Source organism: Bidens hawaiensis, unplaced genomic scaffold, assembly GCF_021521415.1.
Source record: "Bidens hawaiensis isolate Kalapana, Puna unplaced genomic scaffold, B.hawaiensis_p1.1 tig00043525_1, whole genome shotgun sequence".
Taxonomy (NCBI): domain Eukaryota; kingdom Viridiplantae; phylum Streptophyta; class Magnoliopsida; order Asterales; family Asteraceae; genus Bidens; species Bidens hawaiensis.
Window position 1 is genome coordinate 64450 of NW_027497721.1, and position 15476 is coordinate 79925.

Sequence of the window (15476 nt, forward strand, 5' to 3'; positions counted from 1 at the left end):
TTATTTATTAGGTTTAGTTTTGGTACCTTAACAAACGTAGCCAATATGACCCAATTTGTGTTGACTCACCTCTACGAGTGTGGGAAAGTCATTGTTGTTGCGGTTACGACATCTTAATAAGTTGGCTTTTTTTATCATAATTAATAAGAGTGTCGCTACTGTTTACTACGTTGACAATTTTTTCTTTTAATTTAGTGTCTATGTCTCAATGAACTTAACCCGTACCAACCAAACCTACATTAGTGCTCCGCCATAACATGAGTATATAAATAGATCCGACTTGCCCGGTGCAATACGTCGGGTAAAACACAAGTTTTATGTAACAGAGAGAGATGTGTAAGATTAAATATATAGTAAACCCTAATATTTTCGAAATATGTTAAATTGATGTTTAAAGATTTCGATTCCAGGTTTTTTGTATTTTAATTGTTAAAATTTTCGATGATGTTCTTCGTGTTCATCATTATTATCAAAAATTATACATATGTTGGTTCAAAATCTAGATTAAAATTTGTTAATGATTATTTAGGGATATATTTTTTCAAATCTTGGATAACTTAGAAGTTTTAATATTTTCTTAAAAGATTTGAATCTCCCTAAAATAGGAAATAAATATAATTGTTAACCATTAAAAGATTTGAACCAAATCTTATCATTATTAATTTAGTTTAAAAATATCATGGGTTAAGGGCTTAAACCAGTTTAAGGGTTCACGGGTTACTTAAAAATCATGTATTATGGACTTAAAATAACTTATGTGTTCTAAGAGTTTATAAGTTTCAAAAATGGTTTGGGTTCATAACTCATAAACCCGAAAACTCACTAACACCGGAATCAACATTTTTTCTAAAAACTCCATAAAATCCCGTGAACACCCAAATACCAAAAAACCGGCTAAACTCTGGAAACTGGCCATTCTCGGGAACCCAAAATTCTCGAGAACTAATTCCGAAAAATAAGGTTTTATCGGAAACTTAAAAATCCTTACTCTAAACAATTTATTGCTATTAACTAATTAAATGTTTTGTAAGCCTTAAATATTATAATTTTTTACAAAACATAAAAGGCTTAACTTGAATGAATTTTTTAATGTATCACTTCTGTCCAAAGGTGATGTGCTACATCAACCTTTCATTCAAGTCTAACTAAAAGCTTTTGTTAGTTTTGCCTAACATGATACAAATGTTTCACTTCTGCTCAAAGGTGATGTGTTACATTTTTATCTAGCAAAACTAGCTTGTGCATAATTAAAATAGTTGTCTCATTTCTGCCCAAAGGTGATGTGTTACAATTGTTTTGCACACATACTTAAATAAATTTTACTTCTGCCCAAATGAGATTTATTTTTTTGTTTAGGTAGAACTTTTAATTATAGTCTATTAGTTTGATGTTAATAATAGACATATCACATCTTTAATAAAATATAATGATCCTCACATTAATGAATCCTTCATTAATCTAATGATTAAAATTTTTAATATGTATTATCTTAATATCCCATAAAATTACTCACTATAATTTTCTTTTATAAATAACTATCTCATTCAAATCATCCACTCTAATATTAAAGCATAATATAAGTTTTACATCATAAAGAGTTTCAATAATATTTAGCTATTCTCAGTTTTAATTATCCTTTTGGACATGATATGACTATCCTACTGCTCTTTCTAAAAACAATCATTCCATTAAAAACTGGAGCATAACAACTAGAATGAGTCAATCATAATGTCTCTTACGATAATGATAATCAAGAACTTATATATATAAATTCTATCACTAGAGTTATTCTAGATATAGTTTTTCCTAAGACTAATCAAAATAACTCCTAAGATTCATGCACTCCTTAAAAGTTCTAATTATATGGTTAAATGGCATTACTGAATACATCATAATGTACAATACCATAACCCATAAAGTTAAGGGCTCACACATGGAAATAAGTACACTTTTCTAATGCATTACATACTAAAATTTTATATTATTACAATTTGTTGCCTTAAGTATCAACTATAACACTCATAAGTACAGGAGGCGGGGGGAAGAGAGTCATTAAATTTTACTCCAAATTTAACTCCAGTTACACCTCTTGTACACCATTCTGCACCAACTCTTACACACTTAGAATATTGAAAATGATAGCAACCTAACTAAGAGCTAATCCATAAAACCGAGATTTTTAAAATTTCCTAGTAATCAACTTAGGAGGCCATCTAGGTTTTAAAACCTACTGACATTGATGATTATGTAACCTCCCTAACTAAAGTTGAAATGGATGTTGGAAAGTTTAATGACCATACCCATTCTAATTAAACCATTAAATCAATCAATCTTCTGAATGGAATAAAACTATTATTAGCAAAATTGACTCCATAAGTTGAGAGAATGGTGTATACGGCCTTGCACTCCTATAGTGAATAACATTTGAGATTTGGTTGAATCACCTAAGAGTGTTCATAACTAAACTAAATCCCAATAAAAAAAGGTTAAGACATTAAGAGGCACGATTGATTGTTAAAGGTTATATTCAAGACGGAATAAATCATCAAAGAATCTTCTTACCGATTTAACAAAAGATTTGTTTAAGGAACATTACTGTTCTAGTAGCTTATAATAGTTAAGAGATACATCAGATGAACATTAAAACAACTTTCCATAACAATTGGCTTACATATATATATGTTCATAAAACAACCTAAAAGTTATAAACTAAAGGTTAAAGAACATACAGTCTATAAGTCAATAAAATCCATATATGGGTTAATGCAAACATTAAATGTGATGAAATCTTTATACAATTTTATTTTCATTAAAAACAAGTGGATTAATGTACCTACCTCAAGATGAGTAGGAGCAACTAAAAACAAAATTGTCCTTATATAGATGACATTATTCTGACAAGTATATGTTACATAAGTCAAAGCATTATTCACACACTTTGATATTATAGATCTCAAATATATTCCTTACACATGTAACAAACAATACTTCTCTACTTTAAAGGATAATATGAACACACATATTATTTTTTATGCTTCATTAAGTAGAAGCCTTATATAAGTTCAAGTCTATACTCGTTCAGATATTACTCAAAACTGCAACACACTAGATATGTCTAGATTAGTGTGAAGCATCTAAAAGAGCATTAAAAAATCTTTAAAAGAAACGAATGACTATAATTTAAAAGAAAAAGTGAGAATTTAAACCGGTAGATTACTCTAAACCTTGTTATATTCAAAGATAACATAATGTAATTTTCGAGATATATTCTTATGTCAGAAGATAAATCTATCTCATGGAGGAGTCATAATGAAATGAACTAATAACAATAATCTAAGTTATAATGACATAATATGTTGATTTATCACACGCAACTAACAAAAAATGTTGTTGAAATTTATCAGTGGACTCATAAGTTTTATTAAATTCCATATAAATTATATATTAAAGACTAATAGTGATAAAGTCAGCTACCATGTTTTCTTAAACAGTAATAGTTCGAGAGGTGCTGCATTAAATTTCGATATGAAACTAATTATTCTTTTATGAACGAATTGAGGAATTTAAATTTTCGTATCGAATACATTCATGATATGCTTAAGGATTCGATAACTAAAAGTCTCACCCATAAATATTATGAAAGCGGTTATAATAATGACGGATTATTGATGACTATGTGCAACTGCATATCATAATATGAATGATTAATTATTAAATTTCCTTATCAGTTTTGATTTTGTACGTCTCTTAATATGTTCTGCATGCATAATGACATATGTACGAATTAATATTCAAATCAAACGTTCTGAAGGGCTTACTTGATAATTTTGATCATAACTACTTAGGTTTTAAATAAGGATTGCAATATAATTAATGGGGGTGTTGAGCTGACGTTCAATTCAATGACTGTATTTCTCTGCTCCAGTTTAAGTTTAAAGCTAAAATGAGTATTAACTCCTGATCAAGCTGATCTAATACTCATAATAAATTATTAATTGGCCAAGTGGGAGAATGTAAGATTAAATATATAATTATATATATTTATATATGGCCATTATAATCATTTATATTATAATATATCAAAATATTAACTATACCTTATTATATATTAGTTTGGTAATTGTTGATGGACCATATTACCTATAATTAACTAATAAAGGGTTTTCCATTGGGTGTATATAAAGAGAGATAAATATTAACATCATAACCTAATCTAGCACGTAACAATTTTTTGTGTCTCCTCTCTCCTAAACCGGGTTCCTCTCAAGAACCCTAACACCATCCTTAACTATACATCCTAAATGGGAACTCGATCAAGATGACAAACATGTCGACTTCATCCTACTCTGTTGCGGTTACTACTCTCCATGCTGTAACAGGTTCATAGGTTTATTTTTATTCATGTTAATTATTACTTACATGAAGAACTGATCAACAAAATGTGCATAGCCTTTACCGGTAACCAAATACCCAAAACCTTAACCCGAACCTTAGAAAATCCGAAACCGAACCATAGTAATTCGTTCAGTTATTGGGTATAAATTTTGGGTCCCTGTCAACTAAAAAAACTGAATAAAGTTTTGTTCCAAGAACCCGATATTAGGTATAGCGATTCAGTTCACATTCCACTTAAAAAAGAACCCAACACATGCTTCTAATCCCGCCTTGAAAATACTGTTGCTTTAGCAATTCTTTATCATCCAATTTGTTAAATTGTTATCACATATCTTCTTATTTTGTTACCATCTAAATCCAAGTTTTCTTTAAAAACACCTACATCATGAAGTCAATATCCATTATACATCAAGGGCGGATCTAGTATGTAAGTTGCGGGTTCACGGGAAACCACTGAGTTTCAATTTTTAAGTAGAATGCCTATATAAAATATTGAAGTGAACCGAATATAAAATGGTAATTGAATCCATTAAAAAAAGGAGTTGTGGTCTAGTGGTAAAGCCTTTTACTCCCTATAGTGAGACAACCCAGGTTCAAAACCCCTCATGCATGTAATATTTTTTCCTTGTGTTATTTTTTGTCTAATCCATTAAGTCATAGATATAATTCCCTAAAGACATAAAGAAAAATCTAGAACCCATTTCTTCTTTTTTGTCTAATCCATTAAGTCATAGATATAATTCCCTAAAGACATAAAGAGAAAGCTAGAACCCATTTCTTCTTTATCACTTCCATTTTTCATCTATCAATTTTCTGTATTTCACATTTTATTCCTTTAGATATAATATAATTTTGGTTTCGATTTGAATCATTAGAGTATCTGGTCAGACCATAGGTAGTTTTTTAGTTTGAAAAGAATCAAATTTATATTATGTGTTTTTAGATTTCTAGTGACGCTATTTGTTTTTGTTATTGTATACCTTTATATTATGTGATGAACCTTACCGACTCGAACCGTTGAACCGACCTGAAAATTTTTATGTCCAGTCATAATAAAATTAGAGCATCTAAAACTATGAACCCACTGAAAAAAAATTTTGATCCGCCATTGAATTGATACTTTGATGAAAAAACTCACTCAGTGTATCTACAAAGATACATTACTACTTTCCAAGTGCATGGCTATTAAAAAAGGCTAGCGGAACAATTTGTTGCCTAGTTGTCTTCTGTATCGATATAAACAATTTTTACGGAATTGATTGCAGGCAAACATTTTATTCCTTTTACTAAACCAAATATAAAAAATTACTATTTTACATTTTGATACTTTGAATTATATTATTTGGTTGTTTATGTTATGCTTTATGATGAATATTTTACTTTAACTTTAGCATTATAGATTTTTATGGTCTTTTTTATTAGATGTTCGAAACCTGATTAACATAACCCAAAATAACCCAAATCGAAAAAATCGCAAGTGATTAAGGTCAGGTTTTTAATTATGCATTTAATATTATAGAAATTGAAAAACCTGAACCAAAAAGCCAAAAGATAGAAATTTAACATGAATAACATCCACAAATTCTATGCATCATGTAGAAAATAAATAATAATAAAGAGAAAACTTCACCACATTGGAAAGCTCGTACTTATAAAGTTTATAGATTATAATGACATTTAAGATTCCAGAGGTGTTTTGAAAACAAAGAGGTGATCTGGACTAGGAATGATATGGTGTGAAGAAGAGATGGTAGAGTAAGATTCTTGGTGAAAAATGCATCAAGATTGAATAGGTGAGGTTAGTGGAAAGAGAGATGAGAGAGAATAAAGAAGAGATTATGGTGCCTTTTCTTTTTTCAGAGGTAAAATATTTACAGTTTGCGGACCACATTTGCATACATCTGTAACAGAAGAGGTGAACCAAACCTCTGCATTCTGCAAGAAGAAGACTGTTTGTTTTTTAACGTCTACAGACTGCCAAAATTTCAGAATATATCTTTATACCAAAACTACAAAATATCCAATAACAATTAAAAATACATAAATCCAAATTTTATACCAAAAACATATAAATTATCCATAATTAAAAATACTAACAATATCAAAATACATAATCCAAGATTAACATGTTTAACCAAGCTTTTGTACAAGAAATAAACCTTAAAAAGAAATGAAAACAAACAAAATAGAAAATTTTGGAGTAAATAATCATCAGGAGATGTAAATAAATAAATTTAATAACTTCATACTTCACATTTGTAGTCACCTCTTTTCATTGATATGAAACCCTAATTTAATCATAGTTGCACAGATCTCTCAAACTCTAATCGATATAGTCTTAGAAGTATCATCCATATTTCCAGATTTCATCACAAATACCCTGTAAGTCAGAAATTGACCCTAATCGCCAGAGATTAGGAATTTGGCCGGAAATTGTTCCAAAATTGGCCAGAATTAAGGCAGCGGCATAGGGTGGACAGGTGGCGACGTGTTGGGCGGTCGAAGGCGGCATGGAAAGAAGTTTAAGGTGCGGTATGGAGTGGTAAGGAGAAGAGAGGAGAGGTGATTTGTTTGCTAGGGTTTTTTGATATCTGATGGAAATAATAAGTTTAGAAGAGTTTAGAAAACCATGGTCCATGTCTGCATCAGAAAGAGGTCACGCAGACCTTTTTAAATGAAATGTATTCAGAAAAACAAACACACTGCAGACTTAAATCTCTGCGCGTGGTCTGCGTGGAGCAGATAAAAGAGATCTGAAAGATCTTTTGTGAAAAACAAACACTCGCAAAGTATTTTTGTGAAGCCAAGTGCCATATGGCACTTAAAAACACAATATATTGGAGATAGTAGGGTATCCCCACTTGTTTCCTAGTGATAGGATATTTGGGTTCTCCAATAGAGACCCAAGTTCGATCCTCACTGGTGACACTTTGGGTAAATATTAGCAATGAAGAATTTGAGCTAGACTTTGTGAGGTTGTCAGTTCAAATCCTGAGTCCATCAGGTTTTAGAGAGTTCTACTCTTATGATAACACAACGACTGTAAACTGGTGGCCGGTGGTATGGTTTTCTCAGGGGAATAACTGAGCCAAACTCTGAAGTCAATGTAAATCCAGTTAAGAAAACATTGTCTCACAAAAATAGGGGCAACATGGCTCTCCAAATTAGAGAATACAGTGACCTAACACAAAAGAAAAGTCACAATTTAAAATAAAGAAAAAAACTGGTTTTTCTTAACTTGGCTTCCGTGTACATTCGGTTAATTAATTAAAAATATAATAATTACTAAACAATTAAATACATTATAATAATATACTAATTATACACCGCTAGCACAAAGCAACCGTACCGTAGAGTACGGTTTACAACAATTAATTGGTAAGCTTTAAAATATAGGAAAATTGGATTTAATAATCCCAACTTTACGCAGTTGGCCGATAATAATCCCAACTTTGAATATAGCTGTCACTTGTCCCAGCTTTCACACTATTTGTTTTCATTGGACATCCGATAAAAAAAACTTAACGGCGTTAAGTTTTTTTCAAATTTCAAACTAATATTTTAGGGCTTTTGATCGGAATGAGTATACGAATCGATTGATGTAAAACTTAACTCGAAACAACGCTTCAAACAGCTTGATTTTTGTTAATTAATAGTTTTAACACCGGAAATGAAGCATCCTTTAGTCGTTTGGACCACTGTTTGGAGATAACTTTTACATCAATCGAATCGTATACTCATACCGATCAAAAGCCCTACATATTAGTTTGAAATTTGAAAAAAACTTAACGCCGTTAAGTTTTTTTTAACAGAGGTCCAATGAAAGCAAATAGTGTGAAAGTTGGTACAGTGACAACTATATTCAAAGCTGGGATTATTATCGGCCAACTGCGTAAAGTTGGGATTATTAAAATCCAATTTTCCTAAAATATATGTGTAGATATGACCAAAGCCTTACTTGACTTGAGTATCATTACATTAAAGTCCATGCCATCATTGAAACAGCTTGTTTTGTAGTGATTGACACAGATTTTGAATCTGAACACAACATGTTCTCTTGGGTCAAGGATTGAAGAAAGAAAAATAGAATGTGAATGGGCACAGAAAATCGCTGCTTTACTGATAGAAGAAGACAATTCATGGAAAAAGACAGAGTCATTGGTGGATAATCTTGGTTCTAAACACGAAAAAAAGATTACAACAGCGCCGGAAGCTAATGATCGTAAAGCTGATACTCCATTGTTACTAGAAACAAAAAATAACTCGACCGATATTGTTGAACTAATACTGAAAAGGCGTCCTCAGGTGGTAGACCATGTCGATAAAGATGGACGCAACATTTTACATTTGGCAATATTGCATAGACATTATGAAATCATTGAAATTATGGAAAAAATGGATTATGCAATGGAAAGATTATCTGGAAAGCTTGATAAGAATTATAACACTTTGTTGCACATGGTTGGTCAGAAAGTAGATGACCTAAAGGAGGATGTAACGCATCCTGCTAAAGAACTGCAAAAGGATTAACGTCTTTATGAAGTAAGTATCTGTATCTACTATATTATGTATCCTCAAGTTTTTGAATATCTAATTTAATCAATGGAAAATACATATTGCGTATCAATTTTTAAATTTAGTGTTGTATTGTAATGAATTTCACGTTTAGTAGTGTAGTATACCGGTCTCAAACTAGTTTGAATGCAAACCATCCCTAGTACAGTTATTTAGAACACCGAATAAATTATTCATCAAATGATTGTTTGTTAATTTCACTCCTTTCAAATCTATGAATGTTCACATAAACACCTTTAAAAACCAAATTCTTGATAATATAACGCATATAACAAAATCGATATATAAATTACTGTTGTAGTTTGATTTAGACATGGTTTATTTTTTAAATTTTCATTAATTTGTTTGATTTGTTTATGTAGAAGATGGAGAAGCTAACTAGAACCTTAGACAAGTATACCCGAAATGCCAATGAAAAGACCCCCTCTGAGGTGTTTTTTGAAACAAATGATCCACTTCGCTTGGAATAAAAGAACTGGATTTTCGAAAATGCGAAAAACTGCTCCATTGTTGCTGTGCTAATCGCAACAGTAGCGTTTACTTCAGCTTACATGATACCAGGAGGTCTAGATGATAATGGCCATCCTGTTCTTGAGGAAAAAGCCATGTTTCTCCTCTTCACCTTAGCCGATGCGATTTCACTCTCAACAGCACTAACATCAGTCATCATTTTAATCAATATTGTCACATCACCATTTCAGTTTAGGGATTTCTCGTCAAATCTTTTTCAAAAACAACTTACAGGACTTATCATGTTGATCATCTCTGTGGCAATGATGTTGGTATCTTTTGCAGCCACACTTATTTTAACTATCAGTAATGAAGGAACATGGTCAGACATGACATTATAGGTGTTACTTTCTTCCCGGTTATCGTATTCATGTACTCATACATGTCCGACTACATGAAAATGATTAACGATTTCTACGGGATACTCAGGAAGATGATGCACACGTTAGTTATGTGCTTTCATAAGATAATGTGCTCGTGCAAACCTCAATCAACACGTTTAAGTGATGGAACTTGCCACTTAACGTCACCGTCGCCCGTTTAATGTTATAATTATTTCATTAACCTATTTAAATGTTTTTATGTTGTTGTTGGTGCTTGAACCATGAATAAAGGAAAACCATCCTATGAAGTCTTGAAGATGTATAATGAATCTGATTCAATAATGAACACGAGTCGTGTATGTTATGTGCTGTAGATGCATGTGGTTTTCCTTTTTCAATATGTATACTTTTTTATGTTTGCTATTTGCTTTACTTTTTTGTTGATTATGTTATGTGATCTATATTGTTTATTGTGATATTTATTAAACGTTATCCAAATTTAGTGTAATGTTGTTCTATTAACTTTGACGTAAACATATCATTGACCTCTATACCTGAGCATATCCGTCAGACATGGATATCATTGTTGAACTGATTGTGTGCAACATCCGTGATGACAAGAAAGGCCACGACGTCTCTATTGTTATCGTGTACAAAGAGTAGCACTTAATACATATTGGCTGTTGAGAAGCATATGGATCAACCCTGGAATAATTGTTGTTCTGTTATTGTCATGAAGTTGGTATGTGTGTGTCCACATACCTATCTCACTTATTGGTGTATAGTCTAGGGGTAATGTAAATATTGTATTGGACTATGCTATGGTTATTGACTCAATGAACTATTGTTATCGGCTCACCATTTCAATCGTAGATTGTTATTGTATTAGTTCATCATTGATTATTCAGCGTAAGCGTAGGGGTGTCACTTTTACCCGAAACTCAAAACTCTACCCGTGAAAACCCGTACCTGAACCTGAACTAACCCGACGTGAAAAACCCAAACTAAAGGCGGAATCAATAGTAATCAAGATATTGCTAAAATAACAAAAAGATGACAAACACATAAGTGACTCAAAAGATTTCCGTTGATGTTAATCAATAATACAAGGAATAACTTTAGGGTTTCTAGGTAGAATGTTAGGTGAGGCTACTTTCTGTACAAAGGTATCATGTATGCTAAGAAAGTGTCTAACCAGTCGTAATTCACCCATGTCATAAATGTGACCTAATGTTTCCTTAAATAGGCACACCGGACATCTTGTAGAAACCCTAATGATTGTTAAAACATATTCAGACTTATTCAAAATTATTGTAAGTGTCAAATAGGTCTTCGAGTAAACTTTTGTCTTTATCGAGCAGACCTTGTAATCCATAAGTGTGTTGGAACAGTTCTCCGAGCAAACTTTTACTTAGAATATTATCCTTGGAAAATATTTTTCAAGTAGACTTCAATCTTTATGATATAATCAAACTTTTCTCGATAATATCCTACGAGCAAACTTGTTCTCCTTGATCTCTTCAACCTTTTGTTAATAACTTATTCTAGCAAACTATGTGTGCTGGTAGTTTTGTAGCTTGCTCGAGGTTGAACCTTGCTCATAGAACTCCTTAGTATAATTCCATTAACTTCCTACAAGTGTGCTTGAGATCACTCTTATTAAAACCTTGCTCAACCCACCAAATTATTTGGTTTAAGCTTGGTTAAGTCAAGAGGTTGCTCTGAAACAAACCTTGCTTGACTGAACAACAACCTTGTTTGATGAAGTTTAGTTTTCTCGAACTAAACACTTAGAAGAATGCCAGAATATAACATTTCTCGATGTAAGATATCTTGTTTGAATAAGTATTATGTTTGCTCGAAGTGCCTAGTTTGCTCGTATTTATTACTTAGCATATTTCTCGAGGAGGTTGAGAAGATTCTAATCTTCCTTGATCATTTTTATCCCAACAATCTCCCCCTAAATTTGAACAAACTTAGATGCATCAAAATACCTCCAAATTACATACACTTGTCTAAAATACACATCAATTTCTTAAAAGCAGTAATTTATATTACTTAAAAAGAAAAATATTACATACTAAGAATTTTGTCACTAGGACATTACAAAACAAAATACATAAACAAAAATCAATCAGCTCGTTGAGCTTCTCTTTTCTTTTGTTCTTCTTTCCAGCCTCACTGTTGCAGCCTTTTGTTGAAAGATTGAGATCTCCATATGGAATGGATATTCATCAGGAATGTTCCATCTTAAGATATCATGTAGATCATCCACATGGAGATACTCAAGGTTAGTTTCTTCTTGTATAATTACCAGGGAAAGGCCTTCAGAGTTTCTCAAGATAAAGCTGTTGGTCTTATTCTCAAAGTGAATTTCAACTATTTTTCCATTTCTATGCACCTTGAGTTAGGCCTGCTCATTTTTCTTCTCATATTGATACACTATTTCATATTGGCATAAGGATCAGTGATTTTCTTGGACTTGCCAAAGGATAATTTTGTCATTCTGATGTCACTTATTCTCCTCTGCCTGTTCTTCTTCTCAGCTTCAGTGTACTCTAGTTTTCTCTTCTTATTCAATAAAGGAAATCCTGCCCTTGCTTGATCTTTCAGGTATTTAATTAGATAGATCATTCCTTCATTGACAAGCAAATCTATCCATTTGTTGATAGTGAAAGAGACGTAGACCTGCTAGCTCTTCAAGCGGTTCTTAGCTGAGCTCCCTGAAATCATCCCTGAATATAATGGTTCTGAGAATACCACTTTTCATTATCATCTTTAAGGTCTTGGTCCTTGAATCATAGTATAGATTCTTTGGTAGATCCACATTTTATTGGGGTCTGTGTTCTCTTTGAAAGATTGACTTAGTAGTAGGGATTGGAACTATGGATGTTGAAGCCCTTGATGAGTGATGTCTTTGTTGTTGGGGCCTTCTTACGTGTCCAGCTTGAAAGATTTTAATTATATCAGCTTTCTTCATCATTATATCTGACAAGTAGTTGACACCTTCACTGGACAAAATATTTTTCATTTCCATGGTTTCCCTGTTCATTTGTCCTTTGGTGGTGATTATGGTCTTTCAACAACATGCCTCTTGGGACTGGGCGGCCTAGTCTTAGTCTTTTCCTTTCATCTTCCACTTCATCAAAATATACCCATTCTTTCTCAAATAATTCCTTCAGTTGTGATCTTTCCAAGTTATCAAACACTCCTGCAGGCATACCCTTCTTTAGCATCACTTTCCTCAAAATATCTATGTTTTCTCTGTCTTCCTAGGGCTTCAAGTTTAATTTCTTCTCAGTTTCAGTTGGCTCCTTCGTGACTTCAGGAACTAAGGAGGAAGATGCAACTGGTTCTTCACTTGCCTACTGATTTTTTAACTCCTCACTGTACTTTGCCAACTCTGACTTATATAGCTCTTTCTTTTGAGCATTAGTCAGCATACTTATATCTCCCAACACACCTTTGACTTCCATTAATCTATCAAGTATTTTCTCTTGGTCCTTGGATAGAGCAGCTCTCTTTTCTTTAGTAATTCTTGCTCTAGCTCTGTCTGCCAGTATTTTTCTTTGTCTTTCCTCCTCCTTCTCCTTCAGTTTTCTTTGTTTCTTGTGTTCAACAATAATCTTTTCATCATCCTTAAATTTTATTTGTCAGCACTTTGAATTTCTCCTCCGTTTCTTTCTTACTCATTGATTCAACAATGTCAAAGCCAAAACCATGTTCTACTAAGAATCCAATTTTTCCTTGATATTTTCTAAGTATACTGGATTTTCTTTTTTAATTCATCCTTGGCTCTTTTTCATTTCTTCTCTTTTCATCTTCTTCTTCTTTTTTCTTTCAAGGCTTTGCACAAATCTTCAATATCTTCAAAGCTCATCTTGCTTAATTGTTCATCAGCATAATTTCTTTGTTTTAAGTGAGATAGGTATTGATTCAACAATTTTCTTTTGTGTTCTCTTTTCTTTCTTATCCCATCTCTCTTCTTTTCAAACAAATAATCAAGATCTTTGTCAGAAAGTTCTTTGATATCTTCATATTTAAAACCATGACCCATCAAGCTTACAATTCTAGGATCTTGTGTTTTCAGATTCTCCATCCTTGCTTCAATGTTTTCAATGTGTATGTTAGATAGATTAATTTGAGGTGAAGTAGGTTCATCCTCTTAATCTTTGATCTCCTCTCCTTCTTCATCATCTTCCATATCTAATATATCCTCCAATGCACCAATTTGTGGTTCATTGAGGTTTATCTGTTCATTGTGTTCATAATTCTCTTATTTTACCACCTATAGTGGTACACGATCAATTGGCTCTTCATTTGATTTTTCCTTTTCTTTTTCTTCCTGCACTTTCTATTTCTCAATTCTCTTCTTTTTCAAGGGTTCTTCAAAGTTAGGTATGTTTGGACCATACCTTTTCCAGTTTCTGGAAAATTTGACCAAGTTCACAGGCCATTCCCTCTCAGCAGATCTTATTTCATTCAATAAACCAATGATTGTCTTTTCAGATGATGATCTGGCCATCTCATCCTGTAATTTCTTTGCATCATAGTCAACCACCAACTGTTTGTCAAGATTTTTAGAAATAGGTTCATCAGCTAGTGTTGTCTCTACAAATTTCTTCTTCTTGAAATTTGTGATCAGTTATAGCTAGTGCTTTTTCTGCATCCTCAGCTTGTTTTAATTTTAGAGTCCTTGAAGAACCTCTTAATCCAATTCTTCTTCATATTCTCTCAACTTGTTGTGTTATTCAATTTGTTCCAACAAGAACCTTTGCTCATCTAGTTCTTTTTCAATCAACATGAAGTTCAGAAACTCCCTTTCAAACATATCTTTTAAGATTTGATCATGCAACATTTTGGATTTTATAGAAGAATCATCAGTACATATAATATGATCATTTTATTCATTGATCTTCTTCTTCAAAGGTTGTAACTGACATTCATCTCCAGCAACTGCCTTTCCCTTCTACTTCCTTCTCTCATCATCCTTATAAAGGAGTTTAAATGATCTAAACTCTTTGATGACTGTAGGTGGCATCTCATCTATTTCCTTATGCAAATATTCCAGTTCTTCATCTACCACATCTTTCTCTTTCACAATCAAGGAACTAACTTAATCAAATTCATCATGAGAAGGATCAAGTTCCATAGTTTTACTAGACATTATTACAGTTTCATCAGAGTTTATTTCAGACTCAGCTTCTTCTATAGTTTCATCTTGAACAATTGTTACATCACCATCATCTTCATTCATTCTCACATCTTCTACTTCCTCCCTTTCCTCCTCAATAACAGCTATTTCCTCATCAACACTAATCTCATCTTCACTTTCAGCATAGGCAATACCAATTATGTTAAAAGAGTTGTTGTCAGCAGAAGCATGAACATTCTCCCCGTGTTTTGATGCATCTGAGGTCTTCTCAACCTCATACTGCAGGTTTGAATTTTCTGTTGGGCCACTTGCAGTTGTTTCTCCAAGTTTATGTTTTTAGACCTCAACTCTGAATTTTCAGTCCTTAAATCACAATTTTCAACAATCAAATTAAAATTTCATTTCAAGATTTCATGGGTTGGAATGGTAGATGGTGAAAGGTTTAAATTAAAGGGATCACATCAAGAAATTTAGTTTTGGGGTTGAGTTTGGTGAAATGGGCTTTGAATTATTTGGGA

At 32.4% G+C, this 15476-nt stretch overlaps 1 pseudogene across 1 annotated transcript; it reads left to right on the forward strand.

Moving 5' to 3' along the window:
• The first annotated feature begins 8214 nt into the window (after positions 1 to 8214).
• On the forward strand, positions 8215 to 10107 carry LOC143594345 (uncharacterized; annotated as a pseudogene). The gene is made up of 3 exons (XR_013146322.1): positions 8215 to 8287; positions 8401 to 8937; positions 9333 to 10107. The product of XR_013146322.1 is annotated as an uncharacterized LOC143594345 (transcript).
• Positions 10108 to 15476: the final 5369 nt, after the last annotated feature.